Source organism: Eumetopias jubatus, unplaced genomic scaffold (genome assembly GCF_037043125.1).
Source record: "Eumetopias jubatus isolate StellerSeaLion01/CBP00866 unplaced genomic scaffold, mEumJub1_p1.0 scaffold_13, whole genome shotgun sequence".
NCBI lineage: Eukaryota > Metazoa > Chordata > Mammalia > Carnivora > Otariidae > Eumetopias > Eumetopias jubatus.
The window spans coordinates 55181856-55197444 of record NW_028274819.1 but is presented as its reverse complement, the minus strand read 5'-3'; the positions used below and the strand labels follow the sequence as shown (position 1 = coordinate 55197444).

At 43.3% G+C, this 15589-nt stretch overlaps 1 protein-coding gene and 1 pseudogene across 9 annotated transcripts in view; one reads left to right on the top strand and one right to left on the bottom strand.

Moving 5' to 3' along the window:
- Positions 1 to 442: 442 nt before the first annotated feature.
- Positions 443 to 751, bottom strand: LOC114218795 (10 kDa heat shock protein, mitochondrial pseudogene; annotated as a pseudogene).
- Positions 752 to 12063: 11312 nt separating this feature from the next.
- FAM168A (family with sequence similarity 168 member A) overlaps positions 12064 to 15589 on the top strand; it is a 186957-nt gene continuing 183431 nt past the window's right edge. For all 9 annotated transcript variants that reach the window (XR_003611223.2, XR_015766657.1, XR_003611224.2 and 6 more), the window contains exon 1: positions 12064 to 12264. The gene's annotated coding sequence lies outside the window, so the exon portion shown is untranslated. The remainder of the gene's footprint in view (positions 12265 to 15589) is intronic.

The following is a 15589-nucleotide window of genomic DNA, read 5'->3' as shown; positions in this document are numbered from 1 at the left end:
TACCTTTTTTTAAAAAAAAATATTTTATTTATTTATTTGACAGATAGAGACATAGTAAGAGAGGGAACACAAGCAGGGGGAGTGGGAGAGGAAGAAGCAGGCTTCCTGCCGAGCTGGGAGCCTGATGCAGGGCTCGATCCCAGGACTCTGGGATCATGACCTGAGCCGAAGGCAGACGTTTAACAACTGAGCCACCCAGGTGCCCCCTTTATTTTACCATTTTTAAAAAAGATTTATTATTTATTTTTTTTCATTTATGCATTTTTATTTGCTAATGTTTATATCAGTACACTAAAACTAAATTTTAGAGACACTGGATATCATTAGTTTGGATACCATTAGTTTATTATAAAAGAGTGACATGAAAATTATTTATATGATGAAAGATTTCACAACTTCACTGGAATGGGCAGCTTCACTTCATGCCATTTTAATAATGATTTCAGTCCACATACTATCCGAGAATGTCACCATCTCTAAATAAGAAAGAATCCTTGTCATCTAGAACTACTTTGGTGCCTCCATATTCTGGGAGAAGAACTTTATCTCCAACTTTCACACTAACTGGTTCAATCTCTTCACCCTTTCCTTTAGAGCCTGATCCAACAGCTACTACTGTTGCTTGCAACACTTTTCCTTGAGATTTTTCTGGAAGCATAATACCTCCTTTGGTTACAGTTTCAGCTGCACTCCTTTCAACTAAAACTCGGTCAAAGAGGGAAAGAAACTTTCTAAACGCCTGCCCTGCCATGACTCTGGCCGCCGCAGTTCCACACTCTGCTCTGGAGCTGCTGCCGCTGCAAGGAGACCCGCAGTCCGACGCTATTTATTTATTTTTAAAAAATATTTTATTTATTTCTTTGAGATAGACAGTGAGAGAGAGAGAACACGAACGGGGGCAGGGACCGAGGGAGAGGGAGAAGCAGGTTCCCCGCTGAGCAGGGAGCCCCATATGGGGCTTGATCCCAGGACCCTGGGATCATGACCTGAGCCAAATGTAGATGCTTAACCAACTGATCCACCCAGGCTACCCCTAATTTACTTATTTTAGAGAAAGAGAAGGAGAGAGAGAGACAGATAGAGCATGTGGTGGGGAGGGGCAGAGAGAGAGAGAGAGAATCCCAAGCAGACTCCCCTGAGTGCAGAGCTGGAAGGGGGCTTGATCCCACAACCCCAAGATCATGACCTGAACTGAAATCAAGAGTTGGCCGCTCAACTGACTGAGCCACCCAGGTGCCCCTAAAGATTTTTTTTAAAGATTTTTATTTATTTATTTGACACACAGAGAGAGAGAGTGCGAGAGACAGCACAAGCAGGGGGAGCAGCAGGCAGGCAGAGGGAGAAGCAGGCCTCCTGCGAAGCAGGGAGCCTGATGCGGGGTTCCTGACCTGAGCTTAACTGACTGGGATCATGACCTGAGCTTAACTGACTGAGCCACGCAGTGCCATGAATACAGATTTTTGATGGAATTATATCATATTGATTACTTTTCACTGAGAAAATATTTCCCAGGACAAATCCCATTAAGTCAGTTCAATACCTTTGATTTTTCTACACAGCTATTAAATCTATTTCTAAATTATTCATTTTCCCTTAAATTGAGCTATAATTATCTTCATCTGAAAAATAATTTTCTGTATAAATTTCATAATGATGATTTGTGTTATCAGTCAATTTAAAAAATCCATATCACAGTTTAATAATTATAGCTTCTGCCATTGTAAGTTATCTTTTGTGGTCATTGTTTCTATATTCTATGAAGTTCACTTTTCCTGGGATGAATTTTGCAGATCTACATTTTGTCAAGAAGACTTATTTGACTTTTTCATAAATTTTTAGTCAATGAGTAATTTCACTGTGTGCAATTTAGATGTTGTCAGTTTTATTTTTCCTGTTGATTATATAGTGGGTATGAATCTGACTCCATAAAGTTAGGGGAGTAAAAAATGACACATTACTTTATTCAATTTAAATCAAATTAAATCCAATTCAGAACTTACATTATATGGGCTCCTTCCCTTACAAAGGATCAGTCTTTTGTAGAGAAAAATATTTCATGAGTCCCCTCCCATGCTTAATGGATACCGATGTACTTCTGTCTACCACATGCTGTCCCTCCTTCACCTCTAGAGAGTAGGCCACACATATGTCCAAGCCCCAGACCTTCCTAGTTCTGGGAATCTCCTCTATTTCACTACCCTCAAAGGCATTGGCTCCTTCATGGCCTTTCAAGAAAATAGCCTCCCAAGCTTTCTTGGGTGAGAAGCAGACAAATTTCTTTTCCTGTTAATTCATCCAGTTTAGGATTAGAATATCTCAAGAGCAATTTAGGAGAAAATAAAATGCCTAAAAGAAAATGTGAGAGCTGCAAGGGATGGATTTGGTGGAGGAGCACAAATTTCTCCTCTTTGAAATCAGCTTTGACTGTCAAAGGGTGATTGTCCACAATATATGAAGACTTTCTAAAATTAGAGAAAAAATTGTGGCCCTTAAGACCACAATGAGGGCAGACTAGTGGGTAGACAGGTGGTTGCTATTCTATTCTCAGAACTTTTCCATCTCTTTCATTTCATTAACAACATGGCAGGCCATAGGTATTTGGACAGAGCCTGCCTCTGCCTTTGTGGGAACCCTGACTTCTAGGCTTTCGGCCCCACCCCCACCCCCAGGATTTCCTGCCTCAGTCCTGCTCTCTCTGCACTGTTTTGCTTACCTAAAGTGTATTCTCTGAGAAGTGCTAAGATCACTCCTTCCTGAGACAACTTCTCCTCTGCCTAATCTTGTCCACTTTGCTCTATTCATCCTCGCTACCCACAAGTGCCTCCTGCCAACCTTTCTAGAACTTTCGTCTTTCATAAAGAACCAAAACAATACAGTTATAAACAAAACAAAACAAAATGCAAAATCCTGTCTCTATACAGAGTTGTAGGGTTAAAGAGAAATTTACTTGAGACTCTCATAATAGCCCCGTAGGGTGTGTATCAATATCCACATTTTGCAGGAAGATGAAATGACTTGCCCAAGGTCACACAGCCTGTGAGGATGGAGATGGGAAGGGGGATTGGAATTCAATTCTGTCTGGCTTGTCAGTCTCTGCCAACTGCATCCCATTACCTTTTCAACCCCACACTCCGTTAAAAATTCCTATCACAGACATAAGCCCCAGCCGTTGTCATCCCTTCCTACATACTCTACATTCTAGTTCAACTACTTGGGACAGAGGTTCTTAGCCTGGGTCCTGAGAGGCCAGCGGGCTGTGATGATGGATGGGAGAGTTACATTTTTTTTCTTTAAGCTTCACGCCCTGTGTAGAGCCCAACTTGGGGCTCAAACTCACAACCCTGAGATCAAGACCCCAGCCAAGATCAAGACCTGAGCTGAGATCAAGAGTCGGACACTTAAGCAACTGAGCCACCCAGTCACCCTGGGAGAGCTATGTTTTATATTCATTAATCCTTACAGAAATTCATTTTTCTTTCCATTTTGAATGTAGGTAACAAACCACAGAATTAGCAGTACTTGTGACTTTGTCATCAACAGAAATCACAGATGTTCCCCTATCACATTACGGTTGTTGCAAAACATCTTGAAATATTGTTTGTATTCATCACGACTTTGAAATTGTGCAGTTATTAGACAGGCAGTGAGATCTTATTATTTAATTTGTTAATGAATATATGCATTACTGATGAGATTTTAAAATATTTTGATAACTGTATTTCAGTGTAAATGGTTTCTTTTGTATTTAAGTTATGCACTTAAAATCATTTTTTTAAAGATTTTATTTATTTATTTGACAGAGAGAGAGACAGCGAGAAAGGGAACACAAGCAGGGGGAGTGGGAGAGGGAGAACCTGGCTTCCCGCGGAGCAGGGAGTCTGATGTGGGGCTCGATCCCAGGGTCCTGGGATCATGACCTGAACTGAAGGCAGACACTTAATGACTGAGCCACACGGGCGCCCTTAAAATCATTATTTTGAGAGGGGCTTCATAGGCTTCACCAGACTGCCTAAAGGGTCCAGCACAAAAAAGTTTGAGAACCCCTGACTTAAGTTTTCCTGAGCTCAGGGGACACTTCCTCTGCCCTCAACAGGCTCCTTCACTATCTGCTGAGTTCCTCTTCATCCTTCACCATATAATTCACGAGTTTCCGCTTTGGTAAACGTTCCCAAAGGACCTAGGTCCAGAAGGGAATTTGATAACTAGAGTGCCAGTGACCCCTCTCTTGGCTGCTGTTCCATCCAACCCTCGGGTAGCCACTGCAGGAGTTACTGCGTGGAGCAGCCTATTTCTTTGGCAGTGCAAGGGGCTTCACTTTGCTGGTGGTCCTTTATAGAGTCCGAAGCTGGAGAAAGGTCTTGCTGGGGCCCCAGGTCTGAGAGCCTTGACTGCTTGGGGGCTCAGGTGACTGTGGACAGTACAGGGCTGGGGAGAGGACCCATCTGTCCTCTTCTGAATGGAATCTGGTGCTTTCCTGGAGCCTGCGGCTGAGCTAAGGGCACATCAATACAGGGCACGGGGGAGCTGGGCCAGGGCGGAGAGATCATGGGAATTACATGGGGAACATCTTTTGTTCTCTTAGACCGTGAATTTCATGAAATCTTGTCTGTTCGGCACACAGAATCTGATATCATGTCTGGCAAATGGTGGCTACTCAGGAAAAGCCTGATGAATGAATGAATGAATGAATGAGTGAATGAATATGAGATTATACCTGTGGGGGTGAACAGTTGGAAGGGCTTTGTAGGGGCAGGAAGTCCTGCCCCTACAAAGTGGGGCTTTGTTTAGACACAACCACAAAGTGACTTAATTTATATTCATTCACATGATAATATTACTGAATGATTACTACATGCCTGGCTCTGTTGCTGTGCTGGGGACACAGCTGTAAACTGGATAAAAATCCTGGAACCTCCTGGAGCTTATAATGTCTTGAGAAGAATCTGCAGGTGGTAACCCTGGGCTTCTACTTGACCTCTTGGCCTGGGTTAGGCTTTCCTTCTAGGTTCCCACAGCCCCTTTCTTTCTTCCACTATGGCACTGATCACACTGAGATGTAACTATTCCCCTAGACTGTGAGCAAAAGATCTGGGATCCATATCTTAAAGTAAGTCGGTACCTTATGCTCAAGGAATAATGAATAAGTATACAACATTGTCCATCTTCTTCCATGGGGGTCCATAGACCCCCACCCAGAGGAAACTGAGCTCTTCTGGGAATAAAAGTACTTTTGTTCTTCCTCTCTGTCTGTAAAGCTTTCCCACCTTCTAGTTGAAATGAAAATTGGTGGCTCCTTTTCCCTTCCCCCACCATCCAAACATCGCCCAAATAAAAAGAAAGAAAAGATCTTTGTTGCCCTCCGGACAAGGCAAAGTTTATGAAACTCCTGGGTCAGGCACTGTACGTTCCATGAATTAACTCATTTCACCCTATGACGTAGATGATATTAGTCACATCTTACAGTGGAGGACATGAAGTTTCAATAAGGACAAGTGATTTTCCCAGTGTTGTAGCCATTAAGTGACTGAGCTGGGATATGAACCCAGATCTGGTCTCCTACGTCTGTGCACTTCGTATGACACCAGAGTTCCTCCTACTCATTTGAAGTATGGGCCACTCCAGGAGACAGGTCAAGAACTAACAGTTAAAAAGAGGGCACAGGTTCAAAGACAAGGGATATTAACACAAATTTTCCATAGTTGCTGTTAGAGATGACAAATTAAGTGGAACTGATAAACATTTCCCAAAATATACTCTTCTGAATCTATTTGGGGGTCTCAAAATCTTTGCTAATTACTTGATTACTTAGGTTTCCAGCTTAACTGGTATATTGGTCTCCTAGGACTGCCTTAACAAATTACCACAAGCTGGTGGCTTCAAACAGAAATTTATTCTCTCACAGTTGAGAGGCCAGATGTCTGAACTCAGGGTGTTAACAAGGTTGGTTCCTCTTGGAGGCCGAGGGAGAATCCTTCTATGCCTCCCTCCTAGCTTCTAGTGGCTGCCAGAGGTCCTTGGTGTTTCTTAGCTTGGGGCTGCTTGACTAATCTCTGCCTTTATCTTCACATGGCCTTCCCATTTAGGGTCTCTGTGTCTCAAACCTCTTCTCTTTTCTCTCATAAAGACAGCTCTGCTTTAGGGGCCTTTAGGGGACCCTAAATCCAGGATGGATCTCATCCTAAGATTTTTAACAGCCAAGATTCTACTTTCTTTTTTGTTTTTTAAGATTTATTTATTTATTATTTTAGAAAAGGCAAAAGGGGCAGAGGGAGAGGGAGAGAATCTCAAGCAGACTCCCTGCTGACTGCAGAGCCCAACATGGAGCTTTATACCATGACCCTGAGATCATGACCTCAGTCGAAATCAAAAGTGCGGTACGAGGGTTAAAACTGGACTATCTTTTTGGGAGACATAGTTTAACCCACTGTAATTGGAATGCTTTTTTTTTTGGTAAGTTTATGAACTTGAGCAGCTTTATGTAAAGAATCCCCCTAAACATAAACTTCCCTCCTAATTCTCTTCTGGTCTTTGTCAATAACAATCCTCACTTCTGTTAGCTTTTCAGAGCATACAAAACATCTGGTACCTTAATTCTTTTTTTAAATTTTTTTTAAAGATTTTATTTATTCATTTTGACAGAGAGAGAGACAGTGAGAGAGGGAACACAAGCGGATGGAGGGGGAGAGGGAGAAGCAGACTCCCCACTGAGCAGGGAGCCCGATGCGGGACTCGATCCCAGGACGCCGGGATCATGACCTGAGCCGAAGACAGACGCTTAACGACTGAGCCTCCCAGGCGCCCCTACCTTAATTAATTCTTTTATCTGCCCTGGGGGTTTCTGCAAGGTCAGCCATTTTATGGATAAGAAAACAGCTGTAGGAGGGGGAGTGACTTGACACCCAATCCCGGTTGAGTTAGGATTTGGATCCAGGATGTTAAGGCTCTTTCCTCCCACTGCCTGCTGCTGCACGGAAGCTTCGGGAGCTGTAATCAGTTTGTGCAGATTCATTTATGACTTACCTTTGCCTTAATTTTATTTAATGTGCACTTTTCCCTTGTCCTGTAAAAAAATTCTTTCCCCCAGCGTTATTGTTATTTCCCTTGTCATTTTATTTTATTTTATTCATTTGACAGAAAAAGAGAGCGCACAAGCAGGGGCGAGCAGCAGAGGCAGAAGGAGAAGCAGATTCCCTGCTGAGCAGGGAGCCTGATGCAGGACTCGATCCCAGGACCCTGGGATCATGACCTGAGCTGAAGGCAGACGCTTAACCATCTGAGCCACCCAGGCACCCCATATTTTGGTTATTGTAACTAATGCTGCAATAAACATAGGGGTGCATATATCTTTTTGAATCAGTGTTTTTATTTTCTTTGGGTAAATACCCGGCAGGGGAATTACTGGATCATATGTTAATTTAACTTTTAATTTACAAAAGCTCTTTGAGAATGCTTTGTTTATATTCATGTATTTCTCTTGTTTATCTTAGCTAAACTCAAAAATCATAATTTAATTTTCCATTAAATGATTGCAAAAGTTAAAAATTAAATTACATAACTTTAGAACTTATAAACATTCAAATTGCACTGAGTGTAAAACCAGGTTCTGGTTTCTGATCCTAATTTGGCTTCTCTTTCTCTCTCCGACTCTCAATTTTCTCTACTAGAAAGTGGGCATGTGAAGGAAATTTAGGCTGAAGGATTAAATGAGATAATGGATCTTAGATGCCAGCACAGTATCTGGCTCGTTAAAGATTGGTTCTCCTAACATGGTCTCTAATGTCCATTTTCCTGCAATTCTAAAGCAATTATTATTTTTTCTTTTTTTAAAGATTTATTTATTTTAGGTATACCTGGGTGGCTCAGTCCATTATGCATCTGCCTTCAGCTCAGGTCATGATCCCAGGATCCTGGGATCGAGTCCTGCCTGAGCGCGGGGGGGGGGGGGGGGGGTCCTTGCTCAGCAGGGAGCCTGTTTCTCCCTTTCCTGATGCTCCCCCTGCTGTGCTCTCTCACTCCCTCTGACAAATAAATAAATAAATAAAATCTTTAAAAAAAAAGATTTATTTATTTTAGAGGACAGAGGGAGCAAGCAGGGAGAGGGGCAGAGGGAGGGAGAGAATCCTGAAGCAGATTCCCTGCTGAGCATGGAGCCCAATATGGGGCTTGATCCCAGGACGCTGAGATCATGACCTGAGCTGAAATCAAGATTCGGCTGGCTGCTTATTCAACTGAGTCACCCAGGCCCCCCTAAAGCAATTCTTAAAGTAACAGTCCACCTCGCACATATGTGTCAATGCTCTTAAAGAGATGCTCTGAGAGAAAAAGAGCTCAAACAAATTCATTAACATAGCTGATATAAAACCATCTCCCAGTTAATCAGATAATAACAGGCAAAGGATAGTGTTTTGACACTGTCATTTTGTCCCTGAGTTTGTTTGGGTTGGGTTGCAGAGAAAAAAAAATAGATGTGGTAGAAATAATCAACACAAAATAAAACTGACAATGGCTAAAACTACATGTGGTAAAAATTTATAATGGGTGGAAAAGCAAACTGAATGATCCCATCTTTGTTGGTAACATTAAACATTGCAAAGTTGACCCCTGGGAAAATTCCACTTGGTAGAAATAATCACCACAAAATAAAAATGACAGTGGCTCAACTCTCTTCCAGGAAAAGGTGGAATTGGTGGAAATAATGACCAGAAACTTCAAAATAGCTGAAGCAATAATCAGTGAAAATTGATAAAGATAAAAGATAACTGATAAATATAACCTTTCTTATAAAATTGATAGAGAAAAATAGATCTTGATGAAAATCCATATAGAAAAAAATCTCAAAAAGTTAGAAATTGTTTAACTGTGCCATATAGAAAATTTATCAAGGGATAAAATTGGCTTAATAGAGTTGATTCCTGAAATACTTTAATAAGTTCATTAGTAATGGTATAATTCTGAGTAAATAGCTTACCTGCCAACACTTCGCAGGGATTTGGAGAGAGAATCCTCAAATTAGATGAAGGGTTTGGACTATAAATGCCACCTTACACTCTTCAAAGGACTTTCATACTCATTGCTTTATTGGATTCTCCTAATAACCTTTTGAGGTGACAGGGCAGGATCTTTCCTTCCATTTTACAGATGTAAACACTGAGATTCAGAAAAGTTAAGAGATTTACTTAAGGTCACTCAGCATGTTCATAGCAAAGTCTGATTTAGGATCTGATTTCCAGATTCCTAGTCTGGTAAGCTTCCTCATACCTATGCCCCTAACTCTGCTAATGCTTTATATGCTTGCCAGATCAGATCCCTTCTAATTCTGATCTTCACCCAGCCCCCACTTTCTGCCAGTAGGAGAAGTGGGAAAAAGGAGGAGGAGAGGGAGTAAAGAGACTTAGAAGAGGGCATGGCCAATGCAACACTTAGAGAGGGGAAGGGACTTGCCTGTCACCTAGCCAACATGTCATAAGCATTCTTCTTACTCTTCTCAGAAAAGGGAGCTGAGGGGCTAGGATTTTTTGAGGGGTGTGGGGGGACTGGGATTTTTAAGGCTGGGCTAATAGGTTGAAAATGAGATAAGCAGTTTGAAAATGACAGTGCCTGATATACTTGGGGAAAGTGAGTCATAAGGAATAGGAGTGTAACTAGAGTAGGTGGAGTGAAGCTGAAGAGATTGGCAGCAGCAGGGCTGTGGACCTCATTAACCTCTGATATAGGAGAACTGGCCTTTCTCAGGTGGGCCTGAGGTTCTCCAGTGGGCTGGCTAGTGGAGCTTGAATGTTCTGGGTATTCAGAACATCAAGGAATAATGACATATAAAATCTAAAATACTGTAACTGAATACAGGATTTATGCTACATCAGAGATCGTCCAATGCCATATTCCATATGCTAGGAGAGGTGGACACAGAAGAAGGAAAACTTTTTTTTAAGTATAAGACTTACTTATTCAGTCTATAGACAATGTTTTGTTTAAGTGGAGCTTTGCAGACCCTTTACAATAACTGTTCCTCCCTCCTCACTCCCTGTCTCCACAGAGATATCTGGCCCACAGATTAAAAACCAGTGCTGTAAGAATTCAGATACAAGGAAGATCAATGTGCCTAAAATATGTTCTAGGGAAAGTAGGACTTTGGCTTGAGTTTCAAGAATGAGGAGAAAAGGAGGAAATGGCTGTGGAAAGAACAGAAGGAGGAAAATTTTGAGAATAGACAATGAAAATAGAGAACATTCTTTCTACTGATTTAATGGTCTTTTATGAATTGTAAGTTACCACCATTATTTGTTTTTTTTTAAGATTATTTATTTATTTATTTGACAGAGAGAGAATGAGAGATAGATATTTATTTGAGAGAGAGAGAATGAGAGATAGAGAGCACGAGAGGGAAGAGGGTCAGAGGGAGAAGCAGACTCCCTGCTAAGCAGGGAGCCCGATGTGGGACTCGATCCTGGGACTCCAGGATCATGACCTGAGCCGAAGGCAGTCGCTTAACCAACTGAGCCACCCAGGTGCCCCACCATTATTCGTTTTAATAGTGGAACTGTTGAGCTCACAGAAAAACCAGACAGGCCTCATCCTGGAGCACCACTGAGGGCAATAGGAAGCCGTAGTAAGCTTTTTAGGCAGCAAAGTATGGTTGTTGGATTTGGAAATTACATTTTTCGAAAATAGTCTTATAACTTAAAAAAAACTATGTGCTCTTTTTAAACAATTCAGGCAATAAGAGAATAAAAATTACTTGAAATCTAACACCCTTTCATTCAAGATAATCACTAATAATATTCTGGGGAACCTCTTTCCTGAAATCTCTTTATGCTTATAGAATATCGTCTCAAACATCACATAAATTATACCATTTTATTTTTTTTTTTAAAGATTTTATTTATTTAACTGACAGAGAGAGAGAGAGAGAGTGGGAGGGAACACAAGCGGGGGGAGTGGGAGAGGGAGAGGCAGGCCTCCAGCCGAGTAGGGAGCCTGATGTGGGGCTCGATCCCAGGTCCCGGGATCATGACCTGAGCCGAAGGCAGTCGCCCAACCGAGTCACCTAGGCGCCCCTAAATTATACCATTTTTAAACATGCTGTTCTGTAATCAATTTGTTTCCCTCGAGAGTAAATTGTGAATAGCTTTTCATGTCAATAAATAGATCTATATCATCATTTTGAATAGCTGCTTACTACTATTGTTTGTATATATAATTTAGCCCTTATTGACGGACATTTACATTACCTCTGTAATCAACAATCCCATATAACCACCTTATGCATTCATCTTTCCCAAAATATTTCATTCTCTTTTTAAGATAAAAATTTGAAAGTAATGGAGCGGGGTCAAGATCTTTTCACACTTAGATTTCAGTTGCCAAATCGTCCTCTGATTTGCGGGGAGACCAGGAGGAAGGTGCTGCATTAGTTGTGGTGTGACAGTGGCAACGGGGATGGCGAAGAGAGTACAGACTCAGGTGATCTATCCCATCTAGGCCTATCCTCAGTGGGTTGGCATATTCCTACCCTTTTTCCTCTCTTTCACTTCTTTTTCTTAACATGGAGGAAGAACTGAGAACTGCATCTCCCAGCATTTCGCAGGCACCCCCCCCCCCCCCCCCCGGGAACTGTAGTACCGCGTTTGAGAAGGGTCCGGAAAGAGGGCGGGAGATTGTGGGGCATGCTGGGAAATGTAGTCCAGCGAGGGGGGGGCGGCGGCGGCTGGTGTATGTGTGAGTGTAAAAAGGTTGGAGACGCCGCAAACATCGCTACTTGGAGAAGAGGGCATTTAACTTTCCTCACAAACGGTCTCTGAGTCTACAAAAGCCGCCGGCGGATGGTGGACTTTACTCCATTGTCCGTAACCGGGGACGATTCGGCCCCTCGGCATAAGGCGCGCGGCGGGCAGTGCAGGCCTGCGGGCCGGAGCAGGGGATGCCGGGAGTTGTGGTCCCGGTGAGCTAAGGCTGTGGGACGTGTCGCGGCGCCGCGTTGGCTCCTCCTTCCCCGCCCTTCTTAGCGGTCCCCCGCCCCCTCCCTCCGCCTCCTCCTCCCTCGCCTGCAGCCGAGCGTCCCCTCCCCCCACCCGTCGGGCTCTTCGTCGGCTACTGCAGAGGATTCAGAGCCTAGTCTGAGGAGGAGGCTCCCGTTCCCTGCGCGCCATCCGCCACCTTACTGGGCACCGGCGAGGGAGCGAGAGCGTCGCCACTGTAGCCTCCAGAGAAGACAAGGGCATCGCCGCCTCCGCCGCCGCCGTCGTCTTCGCCTGCAGCGGCTAGCCGGTGAGGAGACCCCCCCTTCCCTGGTCCGCTCTCCCGGAGCCTGGGCCGGTGGTACTTACCGAGAATGAGAGTGGGGGCTGCGGACACCCAGCGCGGGTTGGGGGAAGGGGGTTGAGGTCGCGATGGAACGGCGGGTTGGCAGGGGAGACTTGTCCTGGCGCGGGGCTGGGGGTGGGGTGAGGGTGGGACCCAAGCAGGTTGGGGGGGCGACAAGGGAAGGGGACTTTTAATAGCGATTGACCCGATATGGGACCGGAGCGTGAGGTTGGGAGGTCGGGGTGGAATTTGGGATGGTTCTGGGCGAGATGGATGATGAGAGTGGAGTGGGATGGCTTTTAATGGGGGAGGGGACTGAATGAGGGTGATGGATTTGGGGTTGGCTTGGAGCAGTTGACAGCTTGGGATCCAGCCGGGGTGCAGGGTAGGGGGATGATTTAAATAGACAGTGGGATTTCAGGTTTGGATAGGACCCTGGGGGAGGGGTGTTAATTCACGAGGGTGGAATTTGGGGTGGACCTAAGGCAGACTGATGGATGATGGAGGTGGTAGGAGCTGGGAGTAAGGGGCTTGGCATGGGTTGAGACCTGAGCTTGAAGTGGGTGTTTGCCATCTCTGGGTGGTGGAATTTGTGGAGACTTATGGAATAGAGTGGGTTAGGAGAGCAGAGGAGGTAGAATTTGGGGTTTTTCTGGGGAGTGCTATTGGAGGTTGGAATGGGCGCTGGTGGGGGTGGGACTTTCAATGAGAGGAGTGAGATGGTGAGCTGGCAGGAGGGGGGTAAATTAGAAGTTAGGCCCAAAATGGGCAGGCAGAGATTGAAATTGGAGGGGGGCACAGGGGATGGGATTTAGTGTGATTTTAGAACAACTGCAGAAGGCATGGTGGCTCCCTGGGTTCAGGCTTGAGGCAGAGGGCTCAGAAGATGCTGCTGGGCTAGACTCACTGAAAGAATAGTGGCAGGTGGTGAACAAGGTTGGGGGATGGTATCTTGAAGAAAATGTCCCTTGGCCGAGGTGGCAGAGGGAGTTTTGGAGAAGGAGTGTCTGAGATGAACTGGTAGGACTGGAGAGGTGGTTGCTGATAATAAGGTGGCAAAGAGGCTATTTAAGGAGTGGGAAACCTGGAGTTGTAGGTATGGATGGGGCAGGGAGGATGGAGTGGGGCAGGGAGCAGGGCTGGGAAGAGGTGCATTGAATGAATGATTCTAGAGAGGAAGGATTCTGATGTCCTCCAAGAGACACAAGAGGGTAAGGGGTTGGACTTAAATGGACAGCTTTGGAGTCTGTGGTTGGGGGAGGGACAGTAATCAGAGGGGACTTTGCAGGGGACAGAGAAGGTACATTAAAGACTCTTTTTTCCTAGAGGATGTCCTAAGCTGTTAGTTCAATCTTTTTGTTTCATTTGTATTAGTATCATTAACAAATCAACCCGAAGGGTAAAGTTAAGAGGGGCTTCACTTCAGTTAAAGTAGAATTAAGCAGGGGAAGGGTGTTTTCTATTCATTTATTATAAAAAGAAAGTTTGGGGGAGAAAACCTACTCTTGAACTAAAGGTGGAGAAGATAAAACTGGAACGTGATAGGTATCTTTCTATATGATGTCTCTGCCTTCTCCTTTCCGCCCTCCCCTTGGTGCATTTAAAAATTAGTCCTGGAATTTGGAATTAAATAGATTTGATGAGCTTGAGGTATTTAAGGGAGCATTCTTTGCTTGAGAACCCATGAATGAAACTGAAAAATATGAGGCTGAATTTATTTCCTAGTCAGGCAGCGTGCACGTATGTAGAAAGAGCTTAGGCCTTTTTTTTTTCTCCTCTTAAAATTGATTGTCTGAAGACTCCATTTATTGGTGTCCTGGTTTGCAAGGCAATTAGGCCCATCATTGTATTGCAGGCTAATAATCCTGAGATGAATCTTGGCACCACTGCTTTATGTAAACAGAGAGAAGACAGGAAATATGGAAATGTCATAAATATTCATTGGTGAAATGGTTTGGTATTGATGGAGTTTTTCATTTGATTCTCTTTTGGCATTACTTGATAAGATTTAAAATAATTGGACTATATTTCTATAGATTGAATTTTCTTCTAAAGGAATTCAGGTGGTCAGAATTCTGTCAGATGTGGATAAATAAAGCATATAGAATCATTTTTATTTTATTTTTTAGGGGTCGGTGTTGACGTAGGCACATTGCATTAACTGCAGCAACAATGTCTCCATCTATTCATCAGCAATTTTATTTAAAGCTTCATGATATGGTCATTCTTACGGCAGAATGGTGATGCTGGAAGGTAGAGAGGGGTATGACTGGGGGAAACAGCTTTAGGGAAACAATTTTCTGCACTTAATTGCATTAACTATGATATGTTAAACATGAAGTGGCTGTTGATTAGAGCTCAGACTGAGAAAACGTGGGGAGGGATGTAAAGAAGATAAAATTGGCATCAGCAGGATCAAATGATTCTGTTTTTGTTCCAGCTTCAGAGTTCAGCTCGTAAACAAACCATTTTCTTTGGTTTGACAGTTGAGCACATAAAAATGCCCAATATTTAGGATCCTTATTTTTTTTTTTGTAGTTCCAAAATGGGCAGAATGATGGAAGGTTGGCCTTATCCTTGGAATTGAAAGTGTTTTGTTATAAGGAAGCTTTATTATAATAAAGACCAGGTTTGAGCAGTTACCTGTAATTTGATGAGAGTGTAATCTAACTAATGCAAGCGTTTCTCCTCATAACTTTACTCTGGGGTCCAGACATTGCTTTTGTGGATCTGCAGGCTTGAGCTAGAGGTGAGATATTTATACTAAAGCTCTGGCTTTTGAAAGCTCAAAATGAAAAGTAATCGCCTGGGAGAAATGTCTTGGAGGATTTTTTTTCTCCCCTCACAGCTGTGGGCACCTGTACAGTGGAAATATATATATAAAATGTTTGTTTGATTCTTCTAATGTTCTGGTAAGAAGGAGAGAGCAGATGGAGGTACTGGTAGACAGGCCCCTTGGTAATGAATGGCCTGTGAATTTAGAGGTGGAGAGTCCTGACTTCAAATTTCCCATTCCACCACTTGATAGCTGAGTGATTTCAGTAACATCATTAAAAACCTTTCATACTTAGTGGTAATGGTTGCACAACATTGTGAATGTACTTATCCTGAATTGTACACTTAAATATGGTTAAAATAGTAAAAACAAACAAGAACTTTTATACTTCACAAGGCTGTCAAGGGAAACAAATCAGTTCATGTCCTAAAATAACTTTATGACCTGAAAACACTGTACCTATATGAACTATTCAATATTTATTTGGTTATTACCTGCCAAATATCAGGGGAA